Below are 15,214 nucleotides of genomic sequence, written 5' to 3'. Positions count from 1 at the left end.
CCTCTTCTCTTGTAAGGAAATTTGTCATTGGATCTAGAGCTCACCTGGATAATCTAGGATGATCTTGGCTCAAAATCCTTAACTACCTCTGCAAAACCCTTTTCCAATAATATCACATTTCCAGGTCCCAGGGATTAGGATGTGGATGTATCTTTGGGCAGGTGGGGCGGGGGGACCATTCAACCCACTCTAGGGAAAAGGTCTGAAAATTGTAAGAACTGTGCCCATATAAGATCCATATAGTGAGAGATTCATATATGTGATCCATATAGGATCTCTATATGTGTCAGGCAATGAGAAGACCTACACTGGGAAAAAAAAACCCGCTTAAGTTTGTGTACCATACCTCTCCCCAAATTCATTTGGCATTCTCTTCTCCTAGTATGATGTGAAGATGAGTAAGATCCAATCCCAACCCCCATGAAGTCCAGTGCGGGGAGAAAAGCATATAATCAAAATAATTGTAATGTGCTGTTTAAGTGCCACAATAGAAAAATGTTCAAAGTATTTAGAAGCCCAGTGAGAGGTAAAAGTAATTTTCTGCAGGATCAAAGAAGATCTTACTAAGTGGAAACTGGCACACACACATACAAAAGTGGTGGTGGTGGTGGTTATTCTGGGAAGGGATTTCATGAGCAATGGTTTACAGGCCAGGAAGTGTTTATGGATTATCAGGGAAGAGTGAAAAGTTGGGTAACCCCAGAGGGTAAGGTCTAGGGCAAAAAAGAATAAGAAGTTATGTAGCAGCCGGAACTGTGGACAGAAAATCTTTATCTTTACCTTCGTGTCCCATTCTAATCAAGATCTGGAAAATTGAAGGGATTCCCTGGTGTGGGGAAAGAAAGAAGACCGCTAGTTACCACGGAGCTTCTGGGAATCGGTTGGGGCTCTATGAGTTGAGACTGATTCGCTGTGAGCACAGGCTTTCAAAAGATGTCTGAAAGAACAGCGTGGCCTAGATGGCAGGGGGCACTAGAAATAAGGCGCACCCTCAGAAGGAAGGCTGTTGCAGAAAATCCGAGAGGAGGTGGTGAAGAGCGGAACGGTGCAAAAGCTGTGGGGAGGAGCAACAGGTTGGATATGGAAAGGGGGCTCCAGCGGAGACAAGAGGCAAAGGTCATCCCTGGACCAGTCAGCTCGGGCGGATGGACGAAGAGCAATACAACCGAGAGAAGAAATGGAGAGATGGAGTTCATAGTCCCTCGCCCAAGATTTCAAATCTAAACAGCTCTGAAAATCTAATATTTAGTAAATAAGTCTGGTGTAGCTCACCCGGTGGTAAGCCTGACCTGAATTAACATAAGGCTGTTTGTAACCCTTACATATCTTCCTTAGAGGCAATACGCACAGTTTGCTAAAGAAATACTGTATTTGATTATGGGGTGTTGTCCCCATAACATATGGCACAGGCCTTGTGTTACCTTTCCCAGACCTGATAAATGTCTAACACCAGATATTTTTTTTAGGGCCTAAGGGTTTTCGATAAGTAATTTTACACCGATAACGAAACCAGTCTGAATTTGCATTTGAGGTGTTCAAAATGAAAAGTCCTGTGAAGAGCGAGTATACACAAATGAATACAGGCGTGTGGGGGAAAATATTTCCCAGTGAACTCGAACCATTTCCACATAGTGGGAATTTTAAATAAAATGCCAGAAGAAGCCGGAAAAAAATTCTCCTCACAGAGGAGTATTCTTAGTTAACTGTAACATGTTGGAACAAATTCCGCAGTAAGGCCAAAATTTGAGATCTAATATATGTACTAGCACCGCGTACAGATTTTCCGATGCATTTCTCATCTAAGCAGACCTCTCTGAGAGAATGTCAACAGAGAAGCTCTATGTACTTTATTATCTGTGCTTTATGTTTCCGCCTAGCTATTCTTGAATGGAACCAGCCTGCTGACATGGGTAGCCGCCTGTCTTCACACGTCCTCCTGGCGTCTCTGACTATTCTTTTGAAGGCAGGCCCTTGGAGTACAGCATTTTTCCTCTGGCCATTTTACTTGTTCAGACACACTTACAAGAGTTATTTGCAAAAACTCACTTGTTCCCTTCACATTTATTTTCTGAGTAATGTGAATGAGAAGGGAGAAAAAGAAATCAGAATTGCCATGCTTCGTATCCAGAGAGGACAATGGTGGAAGCTGAGACATTGCCAAGAATTTAGAAATAGAAATGGTCCTTTGCCAGCTCACAAATAGTCCCGACACCTGGCCCAGGTTTAATTTCATCAGGTGTGGAAGAACATGGTATCAGAGCACGTGTACATGTGCACGCATGCCTCAGATGACCGAAGGAACCACTGAGGTGTTGTTCCTTCCATCCCGCTGGCATTTCTTCCCTCCCCCATTAGTCTTAGCACTACACAATGGTCTGTGAGGTCTCTGGGATTCAATGCAAATCAAACACGTAAGTAAGGTTTGGGACCAGATGAGTTCATTTGATCATATTCCAGTTTCTTAATTGCTATGCATTCATTTTAATGGGAGAGAATGCACATGAATTAAAACTCCTCTTCTTTTTCATTCTGCACGTACTGGCAGAAATATCCTGAATACATAATTGCAACATGTCCTGTGATTAACATTAACCGTCTTATCTCTGCCCCAGAGTAGGGCAGTGCAATCCACAAAGCCAACAATTAAAATGTGACAGTGTCACCTTTTAGGCCTAGTTTGAACTACTCAGTAATGTATCCATCACTTAATTTTTTATATCTCGTTAGTTCACTCAATACATATCTCACATGCACTTTGTTATTGTGCTCACAAGCATCCCTGCCAGTGTCAGAAATAGGGTGAGGACACAAACTTTTGAAGGGAAGGGAGTTAATATTTGATGAGCACCTACTATGTGCCAAATACCTTATTTTATCATCTAATTTATTCTCCCAAACTACCCCCATCAATATAGGTACTATTATCCCCATTTTATAAACATGGGAAACAGAGTGAGAGAAGGGAAAGAACTTTCACAGAGCTCGTATAGTTCAAAAACGGTAAAAACAAGATTCATCCTATTAAATATTTACAGACCACTTGCCATGTGTCTAACACTGCCCTGGGATATACAGTGCTACAAAGCAGACAAAGGTCCTTCCCTCTCATCTCTTTCCACTGTAACTGTGGTCCTCAACCCTGGTGATTCCACTAGAATCACCTGGAGAGCTTCTGTAACATACTGGTGCCAATGTTCACTCCTGGTAAGTAAGTCAGAATCTCTGGAAATGAAGCCTGAGCTTAAGGATTTTTTTTTTTTGAAAGCTCAACCAAGTGATTCGTTTTTAAAAAAAAAATTTTTTTCCGACGTTTATTTGTTTTCAAGAGAGAGAGGCAGAGTGCTACCAGGGGAGGGACAGAGAGAGAAGGAGACACAGAACATGAAGCAGGCTTCAGGCTCCGAACTGTCAGCATAGAGCCGGGCTGTCAGCACAGAGCCTGACATGGGGCTCAAACCCACGAACCGTGAGATCGTGACCTGAGCCGAAGTCGGACACTCAACCGACTGAGCCACCCAGGCGCCCCTCAACCAAGTGATTCTAAAGTACATCCAGGATTGAGAACCTTTTCCATTTATTAGATTATGCTATATACAAGGTTACCACCCTCAAAACACTTACCCTGTATAGAAGTTAGAGAAAAATTCATACAAATATAATATACTTGGAAAACAATTTTAAGATCATGCATAAGGAAATGTGAAATTGTGTGGTATATACTTAAAGTATTGGGGAGTAGCCTGGATGGCTCAGTTGGTTAAGCATCTGACTTTTGGTTTTCGGCTCAGGTCATGATCTCGTGGTTTCATGAGATCAAGCCCTTCACTGGGCTCTGTGCTAACAGCAATTTACTTTTGGAATTGGAATGGTGTCATGGGCTGAACTGTGTCCCCCCAAAATTCACATGTTGAAATTCTAACCGTTGTATCTCAAAATGTAACTGTAGGTGGAGGGGGGCCTTTAATAAGATAATGAAATTAAGATGAAGCCTTAGAGTGAACCCTGAGCCTACCTGACTGGTGTCCTTGTGAGAAGAGGAAACTTGGGCACACAAACTGACATGAGGGGTGCACACACATAGAGAAGCGACCACGTGAGCACACAGCAAGATGGCAGCCACCTAGAAACCAAAAGAAGAGAGGCGTCAGGAGAAACCAACCCTGCTGACAGGGTTGATCTTGGGCTTCTGGTCTCCAGAACTACGAGAAAATGAGTTTCTGTTGTTTAAGCCACCCAGCCCATAGAGTTTTTTATGGCAGCCCTAGTAAACTGATACAGATGGGTTCATAGAAGTCTAGTATCACAGTAAAGAAAATATGGGGAAACCACTATACTTTTGCATACTTTTGACCAGAGTCATGCTTCTCAAACTTTGGTGTGTATCAGAATCATTTACAGAATTTGGTAAAATGCAGGTACCCACGTCCTATGCTACTTTCACAAGTTTGGCCCACGCGATTCTTTGTTTCTGGTGATTCTGATACACACCACAGTTTGAGAACCATTAGATCAGATAATGGAGGACATCACTGGCAGGTGAAGAAGTGGTTGTTACTAGGGACAAATAGAGGCTAAAATGAGTGTGATACATACAGATGGGAGTGATGATATTAAGGAAATCTGCATAATTAGAACAGAAAGCCTGGTGGTTAATTTTATGTGTCAACATAGCTAGGACATGGTGCCCAGATAAATGGTCAAACATTATCCTAGATGTGTCTGAAGGTATTGTTTCACATGAGGTTGACATTTAAATTGGTAAACTTTGAGCAAAATAAATAATATCAGTGGCCTCACCCAATTGGTTGAAGACCTGAGTAGAACAGTTGGATGTCTCCAAACAAAAAGGAATTCTGCCAGCAGATGGCCTTTGAGATGATAGATGATAGATAGATAGATAGATAGATAGATAGATAGATAGATATAGATACATAGATGATAGATAGATAGATAGATAGATATACATAGATGATAGATGATAGATAGATAGATAGATAGATAGATAGATAGATAGATAGATAGATAGATAGATATAGATACATAGATGATAGATAGATAGATAGATAGATAGATAGATAGATAGATAGATAGATATAGATACATAGATGATAGATAGATAGATAGATAGATAGATAGATAGATAGATAGATAGATATACATAGATGATAGATGATAGATAGATAGATAGATAGATAGATAGATAGATAGATAGATAAATATACACACATACATGCATACACTCATACTCGCATCTTGTTGGTTCTGTTTTTCTGGAGAACCCTGACTAATACAAGAGTAAGGTGACAGACCTGACGGGAAGGCCTTGATGAGCAAGCTAGAGTTTGGCCATTATCTGATTGTGACTGTAGACATTTTCAGATAAACCAGGTGAGGCTTCAGACCACAGATTTTGCCTTTGGCACCTACCAAAAGAACAAACAACAGTATAGAGAATGGGTTAATCCATACTGTCCTTTTCTCTTTGATGCCACAGAAAGGGGAGCAGCAATTCAGAAACATGAAACTTGTTAGAACAAGATTTAAAAGGCTGCCAAACTGATTCTCTGTGGTTGTGACAAGGAATCACCAATATATTACAGGGATAAAGTGGAAGAAAGATGCAACAGGGTGATGATAAATGAGGCCGTGGGCTTAAAATTTTTGATGTAGGTAACAAGCCCATGTTCTGGTGTCATCTGCTGAAATTTCTTGAATCTGTTCTCTTGTGATGTAGTAACCATGAAAAATACCCCAGAATAAAACAAATCAAGTTAGACTTCAAGGATTCAAATGAGAACCACTAGGAATTTTATATCCTACCGTTCTAACTTGGCTTTCAAAGACTTCTGCTGACGTGCATCTTGTGTCTCTATTGCTGTTGGAAGGATGGGATAAATGCTACATTATTTGTTTTTAAAATATTGTTGAAATCATCTGTGCTTATCATACCCTTGTTGTAGCTATGTAGTTTTCTCAGTTCTAGACCAGTCTAGACATTCTTTTTAATTTGTCTAAAATTGGTCCATCTCCAGTTTTACTACATCTGTACTGCGAGGCCACCATACTCTTTCATATATTCTTTCATTCTATTCAACATTTATTAAATAAATATGTATTGAGTACCTACCCTAAGCTCCACACAGTGATAGGTATTTCAAATATAGTGTTCAACAAGACAAAAGATATAATCTTATTATAATCTTTGGTAGCTTATAAAACTATATCTTAAAAGGCAAAAAATAAGGAGAAATGTTCCAAAGGATACTGACCCAAACATCTGATGGGATTGCATTGGCTTGCAAATGGGTGGGGGGTTTCCCTTGTGCATGCTCAATTTCTAGAAATTTCAGGGAGCAGAATTTTCATGAGTGGAGATTCCAATAGACATAAAATTCTTTTCCAGGAGAAATGCAATGGGAAAGAGTTTAAAGGTTTCCTCCTTCCTCACTCCCACCTTCTCCTCTCTCTCATTTAACAAGTATGTTTGGATCTATACTATGGACAAGGTTGGGCAAGGATATGGTGAGTGAAAACTGTCTTTGCCACCTTAGAGCTTACAACATAGTAGGGAGTAAGGCAGGAATAAAAAAAAAAAGTCATACAGATGAATGCAAACTCTAACAATAAGTGCAATGAATGAAAGGCACATAGAAATGACAGGGGAGGGGCACCTGGGTGTCTCAGTCGGGTTGAGCATCCAACTCTTAATTTCAGCTCAGGTCATGATCTTGTGGTTCATGAGATCGGGCTCTGCATCGGACTCTGTGCTGACAGTGCAGACAGAGCCTGCTTGGGATTCTCTCTCTCTCTCTGCCCTCCCCTGCTCATTCTCTCTCTCTCTCTCTCTCTCTCTCTCTCTCTCTCTCTCTCAAAATAAATAAATAAACACTTGAAAGAAGAAAGAAAGAAAGAAAGAAAGAAAGAGGGAGAGAGAGAGAGAAAGAGAGAAAGAGAGGAAGAAAGAAAGAAAGAAAGAAAGAAAGAAAGAAAGAAAGAAGAAAGAGAGAAATGGCAGGGGACCTCACTTAGCTAGAGAATGAGAGAAGGCTCTATTCTTATTTATGGAAAACCATCAAGTTCTATTTATGCAGTTGCTCAAGAATAGTCTTCACTTAGTCTCAGTTAGTGTTGGGAATGATTCCTTTCTCTAAAATGCTGTATTAAATACCCCCAAACAGGTGCTTTTTTTATTTTTGTGGCCACACAACTCTATTACCTGATTGTGAGGATGGAAATCTTCCCCTTGAGTAGGTAAATAGTGCCTGAGTTGATAGCTGATAGTTGATAGTTGATAGTGGATCCCCCATTAAGCAAAAATAGAGACAACCAAGATGTTCTCGGCTATGATAACATTAAATATCTCCCTTCTGGGTGCAGAATCCAAGTTGTCGCTGTCTATCCATTCCACATGGTTATCTTATGGACTACAGCAATGGTTCTCATTGGAATCATCTAGGCACCTCAAATACTGCTCCCTGAGTACCATCCCCCAGAGATTCATATTGGTCCAATATAACTGGGTTTTACAAAGCTCTCCAATTGATTTTATCGTGAATCTATGATTAAGAACCACCGGGCAACTATGATCTCTGTCTGAAAATGACTGTTATTATAAAAATAGCCTACATTTTCTGATGTCTGAAATGGTCTTGCCTGTATTCTCAAAGTTTTGCACTCTCCAAGTATTTGACTCATAGAAGAGAGTTCCAGCATTCCCAGAATTCAAGAAGCCTTCTATGTCAATCAAATGTTAGTGGTCACAGTTGCTTAAAACCGTTCAGAGACTAAAAACTTGTTTTAGGAAAGTAGGAAGGGTCTTGAGGCAGAGAACATTTGGGGTACACTGTGAAATACTGTGTTTGGGTCTGAAAATTATCTGAAGACTAGGCCTTGTGATAGAAAGTCTATTGGGGATGTATATTGAAGCTTATTTTGCTCAGACACTCAAAGCAAAATAAAAATTTGCAACTATGATGACTATAAATTTCTGGCTAAAATGCCAGGAAATTACCAGAGGAGAGATGGTGAGGGAGTGATGAGTTAAGTAGGTGATGGGGATTAAGGAGTGCCCTTGTGATGACCCCCGGGTGCTGCATGGAAGTATTGAAATACTGTATTGTTCACTTAAAACTAATATTACACTGTATGTCAATGAAAATTGAAATAAAGACTTAAAATTAAATAAAACAAAATGTGCCAAGAACTCAAATGAGCAGTTCAAATTCTATAATCCATGGGAATTGATCTGAGAGAGACAGGAATGCAATATGATCAGGAAAGCTTCCTGAAGATGCAGATCAGATAGGCCTTCACTGGTAAACAGGGTTTTGTCTGGTAGAGAGGAGAGGAGGCAGGGAGTGTGGGAAATATTACATAAAGAGGTAAGAGCATGGAATAATGGCGTGAAGTTGGAAATAAGCATCAGTTTCAAGAAACAGTGAGACAACTGGCCAGCTGAAGTGTAGGTATGATGTTATAGAAACCTGGGAAAGATGGGGCACCTCAGTGGCTCGGTTGAGTATCCAACTTTGGCTCAGGCCATGATCTCATGGTTCATGACTTCAAGCCCCAAGCTGGGCTCTATGCTTACAGCTCATAGCCTGGAGCCTGCTTCTGATTCTGTGGATTCTGTGTCTCCCTCTCTCTCTGCCCTTCTTCCACTCTTGCTCTGTCTGTGTCAAAAAAATAAATAAACATTAAAAAAAAATCCTGGGGGAAAAATGCATTAGTCCAATGATACCAGACTGGGGAGCTCTTTTAATTCCAGGTATAAGCATTTATACTTTAATTTCTAACAATGAGGACCCTGAAGTTCTTCAGCAGGCATAAGATGGCATTTTATGAATATCAACTTGTTGGCAGGTGCAGAGTGGGAGGGGAAGATTAACGAAAAAGATCAGATAGGATGGTTTGGCAATGACTTACCTGTAAGGTCAAGAGAGTTTGGGTTTTCCTGATGACTGTGCAAAGAAAAACAATGGGATGTATGAAAGATGTAGTTTGGAATAAGAATCAACAATAATTGGTCATTGACTATATGTAGGTGGCAAAAAAAAAATGAGTCAAAATTATTCTGAGGTTTTAAGCCTGAAGGATTTTTAAAATCCCTGGGAAGTTTTGTAGATACTGGGATCTTTGGGCTGTTGTTATAACAGGAACAGAATAACCAATTCTGGCAGTTGTCTCTGCAGAAGGATAAGCACACCCTTGGTGTATTTCATCCATCTCAGAGTGAGTTTTTCTACACCTTCTTAGAACTAACACTGAAAATATTTTTGTCAGGCCAGATTATCTCATAACAAGAATGGTTTGATGCCCTACCCATAGTCAATGTGGAGAATTCCAATTTATGGAGCAGATATTCCCTAAAACCTATACATTAAGACGGTACAGTATTCATTTGCTAGGGCTTCCCTAACAAAATATCAGAATGAGTGGCTTAAACAACATAAATTTAGTTTGTCACAGTTCTGGAAGCTGGAAGTCCAAGATAAAGATGTTGGCAGGCTTGCCGACTGTAGTCTTTCCACTGTGTCTTCATGTGACCTCTCTGTGTGTAAGTATCTTTGGCGATGCTTCCTCTTATAAGGACATCAGTCTGTTCAATCAGGGCCCATCCATATGACTTCATTTAACTATAATCACCTCTTTGAAGGCCGTATCTCTAAATGGAGTCCCATTCTGAGGTTTACCGGAGGCATGGATTTCAGCATATAAAAATGTTGGGGTGGAGGGACCAGAATTTAGTCCATAATAGGCAGCATGTTCTCTAACCAGTATTCTTTTGGAGATACCCAATATTTAGGAATCAGAAGTTAGGTATTTCTGGGAGGTATGTTCAAAGTCAAGGGAATATCTCGCCTCTTCCACAAAGCAGATGAAATCAATCTATCATTTAAATTTTATGAATGATACAAAATAGAAATGGAAAATGCGTTATGCAACTAAATTATTCTTTTTTATCTCCCTATGATCATTCTACATGTTTTGGATAAGAGAGGGCGAAAAAGCATTTCCCAGCTCACCAAATCATTTCTGTCTATGTCCATGAAGTTTTCTACCTTCCCTATTCCATCTGGGTTGCTGGCCCTCCAAAAATCCATTTCATTCACTTATTTATGTTTTTATTCACTGATTCATGTAACATCAATATGTGAGTGTCTACTCTGGACCCCTCAGGTGCTAGGTCCTAGAATACAATAGAGAACAAGGCGATCAAAAGTCCTGTGATACAGCTCTTATAAGGCACTATGGGACACAGACAAACAAACAGACATTAGCAGTAATCTGAGGTAAACTCGAGGAGAGGTCTGAAGTGCTAGGGAAGCTCAACACAGAGGCACTTAACCAATCCATGGGATTATTCAGAAAAGGCTCCCCTGAGAAAACGACATTTAAGCAGTACCCGAAGGATGAACATCCAGAATAGCAAGAATAAAAGAAAGCAAGGAGGCGGACTCCAGGCACAGAGAATGACAAGCACAAGTGCTCTGGTGTGAGGAAGAGAGCAAGGCCCCTGAGCAGAGCTGGAAGAAGTCCAGAATGAAGGAATAGGTAGTGCAGCTCTTGCAGACCAGGCAAGAAGAAGGGGTCAAGGAAGAAGGTGGGGTTTGAAGGAAATTAGATGGTAACCCTGGGGCACTTGGAAGCTGTTGAAGGGATTTAAATTGAGCAATGATGTGGTCAGATTAGGATTTTAATGAATTCACTCTGGCTTCTACCGTGGGGTGGAGCTGGAGGCAGGATGAAAGGAGACAAGTTTAGAAGGCTTGTTGAAGGTATTTAAAGGAGATAATGCTTGGAACTAAGGAAACCATAGTGAGGTTAAAAAACAAAAAACTGTGATTTGTGAAAAATTTAAGAATTCTGGGGATCGATGCTTCATTTAGGTTCCCTAGAAGACAGTGATTTTCTTTTTTGTCTTGTTCACTGATATATCCCAAATGCATCCTCTAAGCTTCTTGAGGACAGTAAAGATAATGAGCAGGGAATGTTGGGTTAGCTAGACAGCACTGACTATATTCTCTGACTGGTTGTTACAACAATGGAATTCATTTTGAAAGCTTTTGTGTGCCAACTGCTGTACTGGGTGCCTTGCATACACAGTCTTATTTGGTCCTCATGAAAAATGTAAAGAAGAGAAACCAAGAATCAGAGATTTGGGGTACACAGTCCATAAATGGTAGAGGGAAGATCTGAACTCAGGCCTGTCTGATCCCAAAGCCCCATCCTCTTCCCCTTCTGATCTGTTGAAATCCAACCTTATACTCCTCTCTCAATAATAGGCTGGAAAATCATTTTTTCTAAGGGGGCACTTTCTACTTGTTCAAGGGCTGGCAAACTAGTCAACTTGCCTTGCCTCCCTCCTGATTTGCCATCTGCGGGCACTAAGCCTCACCAAGTCCCCTGGGCTGAGGGGAAGAACCAGTCTGAGACAAAATCTCACGTATAGTGCTCCTGTCCCACAGCCTGTTTCTCCTACAGAGTTTGAGGTGGAATGAGGTCAGGGCAAACACTTTCATGTTTTCTTTCTATGAATTGCCTGGATAAATACTCTTCTCTAAAAATATTTTAAAAGTAACAAGAAAAACTGGCACTTGAGGCTTAATTCTGACCAGGAAGAGAAAATTGTAGGCTAAAGAAGGAGTCATATGTTCCATGGGAAACAACAACCGCATGGTCTTGATTTTTTAAATAACCAGAGAATATAACCATGAATCAGTTAGTCAAAATGTATTTATCGTCTCCTATTCTGTATCAGATATCGTCCTCTATTCTGTATCAGTTATTGTTCTAGAGCCTGGGTGCACAGGACAAGACAAAGTGTGTGCCATCCCTCAGAAAGCTGATGTTCTAATGCGTGGGGATAAAGAGACAATAAACTTAAAAGTTAGACGATACTCCTAGAATTTAGAAAAACAAATTTTAATAATTTTTGGAAGTTTTTAAAATCCAAACTGCTAATACCAGACAAATGGTCCCCATTTTTTTCTTGCCTTTTTTTAATTAACAATATAATACTTGGAAGTGGAAACCTGGTTTTAAAGTGAAAATTTATTCAGTAACTGATAAAACTTCTATGGGAATGATGGAAAGAAGGTAGTAGCACTGGGTAGTTCTCCATCTATTAATGGTTTTGTAAGGTCTTTAATATGTTTAGGAGAGTTAACACAATTTTACTATTTATTTCTATAACAGCTCTCTTTATTTCCTAGTATCAATTCAATTCAAGCAACATCTTATACCATAGTTAAAATACAGCTATTCTGTTAAATTCAGCTTGGAATAAACTTTCAAATATTCTTAATAGAAACTTTTAATAAAAGGACATGAACAAAATAAAAAATATTCAGGAAAAAAAGTATGCGGGAAAATAATTTCACACCTAGAGACCCTAGAGGAGAGAGCTAGCATGCATGGGTGACCAAAGACTCTAGATGTTCTAATTTAAAAAAAAAAAAAAGTACATTTGAATTGTGGAAAATTGCTATAGTAAATTCTTAAATAACTTGTGAGCATGCAGGAAATGAAACGGTGACTTCCAAAAGATTAAAGCATTTTGGTAACAAATCATACTTTTGTAATGAGCAGAATGAAACATCCTAAAACACAGTGCCTTGGTATTTATAAGTCATTTCTCAAAATCTTTCACAGTATCTGTGTTAATAAGATTTTTTTTAATTGCATATGTAATACTACAGTTAGCAAGTTGGATTCCCAGTTGCACAGAAACATTGATTAGCAGGTAATGGAAAGCTGACAGGAATACTCTAGTCCTTTTCTCTCTGACAATTCTACCAGGGATTTGAATGAAGATATGGAAGGCACATTTTATTAAACATACCAAAGTATGAGGTTTAGGGTGAAAGTTAATGTGTTTGAAATGAACGGTTAGATTAAAAACATCTTGATTGACTGGAACAGTGGGAAGAGAAGACTGTTGAGCTACCATGATAGAACACTCATTACCATTGCTGCCTTCCTCCTGGGTTTGCTAAAGCCACAATCCAGATCTAACTGAATGCCTATTTTTATACAATAAGCCAATTCATTAGCACTGATGGAAAATAATAGGCAATAATCATTGTCTGGAAAGGACTAATTTTAATGGTAAGTGATAAATAGATTTGTTATTGTTTTCTTCAAATGAATGAGAGCATCAAATTTTAAAGTAGGAAGAAATCCCATAGAAATATCATAATTCAGCTTTTCTCTTCAGTTAAGAAGATCTATCGCATACCAGACACATGGCTAACAGGCCCTTTCTGGAGTTTATTCATGACTACATCTCAGTGTTAAAATGGTGCCTAGAACTTAGTCACAGAAAATATTTGTTGATTGAATGATTTTAGGGTAGGGTAACTCACTTCTTTCTTTGACACTGCATTTCTGGGGGATACCAGTTGCTGAAACTGTCTTCCTTATATTGAGTCAAACTCATTTGTCTGTAACTCCCTATTTATTAGATATAATCATGCTTTCCTGATATGGACAAAATAAACCCAGTTGTCTTCCAAATATTTTAAGATAGCTAACAATTCCCTTTTAAGAATGTGTTACTTTTTCCCGGAAGAAGGTAACTAATTCCTGAACCTTCTTTATATAATATGGTTTCCTATCCCTCAAATCATTCTTATCATTCTCTTCTGTATGTACCTCAAATCTTCAGAGTTTCATATAATGTGATGCCCTGAATTAATCATGTCTCCAGATGGAAGCTAATCTGACCACTATACCACATTATTGTAAAATTGGATTAGCTGTCAGAAAGAAAGATATATAAGTGGCAATTATTTTAGTTGAGTCTGAAATCAATTAAAATCTTTAAGTGTTTTCTCAAACTACAAGTAGGTCTGAGCTGACATCTGGGTTACACATGTCAATTAAAAAAAAAAGATTATATTTTTCTTCTGTTTTCTACACCAAGTCTTTTAATTAGCCAAAGGATAAAAATAAGACATTGGTTATAAGAAAGAAGGGCTTATTCTATAATCATTTAAATTTGGTTTTAAAATCTCATACAGGCCTAATCAGATAAATACGTATTGTTCTCTGTACTCAGGCTTGAGACCTGAAAGTGATACCCTGGTACTCATGGCTTAGACTCTCCATGGGCAGGAAGCATGGGGCACTCAGTGAGGGAAGTCCAAGAAGCCAGGTAGGTAAGAAGCCATGGGCACACAGCACAACACGATTGCCCAAGTTTCCCTCTAGGCCAAGTGGACCTGAGGATTGCATGAAAGCACTATTGGCAAATAGAGAACCAGTACCTATGACATGCCCCTTGCTACTCTACCCTATGCTCTGAAAGGAGGGAGAATTCTAGAATTCTTTCCCAGATGGGAGGAAGAGAAGAAATGGCCACAAAGGCATATAAGGACACAGCCTTCTGAACTCTTCTCATACACAGTGAATGGATGAGCTATGTGTCAGAGGGCCATCTCTCCTGTGGAGATCTAAGAGGGTCTAAGAGGGCATAGTGATTAGAGTAGGAATTCTGGCAATTCATCCTTCAGTAGCTTGAATCGAGCTCTTTGCAACTCTAAAAAGGGTAACAGAGGAAGTTGGGCAAACCCAGTCCACATTCCCCTAAACCCTCTTCCTTTCCTTTTTTCTACAACACAGATCCAGGACCTGCCTGCCTGTATTCCCTTCCAGGCTGCCAAATGCCAAGACCTGCTCCAGACGAAGGCTGCTTTGGCCAACCAAGACTCATCTGCCCCCAGGGGGTCACATGGCCAAGGTACTTTGGGCATAGAAGGGGCTAGAGGCTGGGTGAGTCCTTCCAAGGGAAAGTACAGAGCAGGAGGACCCCTGGTGGCACAGGGAGTCTCTGTAATGTCCTCACAATTCTGCACTGGTTCCAAACTCACACACTCCACTCTGCAAAACACACTCTTGGCTTCAGCAGAACCTTTCCTCTTAGAAGGCAGCTTAGCAGGGGCTCCTGGGTGGCTCAGTCAGTTAAGCATCTGACTGCATCTCAGGTCATAATCTCACAGTTTGTGAGTTTGAGTCCCGTGTTGGTCTCTGTGCTCACAGCTTTGAGCCTGGAACCTGATTCAGATTCTGTCTCCCTCTCTCTCTGCCCCTCCCCTGCTTGCTCTCTCTCTCTCTCTCTCTCTCTCTCTCTCTCACTGTCTCTTTCTCTCTCAAAAATAAATGAACATTAAAAAAATTTTGTTTTTTTAAGAAGGCAGTATAGCAACCATGT

At 39.9% G+C, this 15,214-nt stretch overlaps 1 long non-coding RNA gene across 1 annotated transcript in view; it reads left to right on the top strand.

Annotated features, from left to right (window-relative positions):
- The window catches only part of LOC113600674 (uncharacterized), a 261,381-nt gene that overhangs the window by 223,841 nt on the left and 22,326 nt on the right, over positions 1-15,214 (top strand). The window contains exon 2 of the long non-coding RNA XR_003421783.2: positions 14,626-14,743. This is a non-coding gene — a long non-coding RNA (uncharacterized LOC113600674). The remainder of the gene's footprint in view (positions 1-14,625; positions 14,744-15,214) is intronic.

The sequence above is a fragment of the Acinonyx jubatus genome, chromosome F2 (genome assembly GCF_027475565.1).
Source record: "Acinonyx jubatus isolate Ajub_Pintada_27869175 chromosome F2, VMU_Ajub_asm_v1.0, whole genome shotgun sequence".
Taxonomy (NCBI): Eukaryota; Metazoa; Chordata; class Mammalia; order Carnivora; family Felidae; genus Acinonyx; species Acinonyx jubatus.
This window is presented reverse-complemented; position numbering and strand designations above follow the sequence as displayed.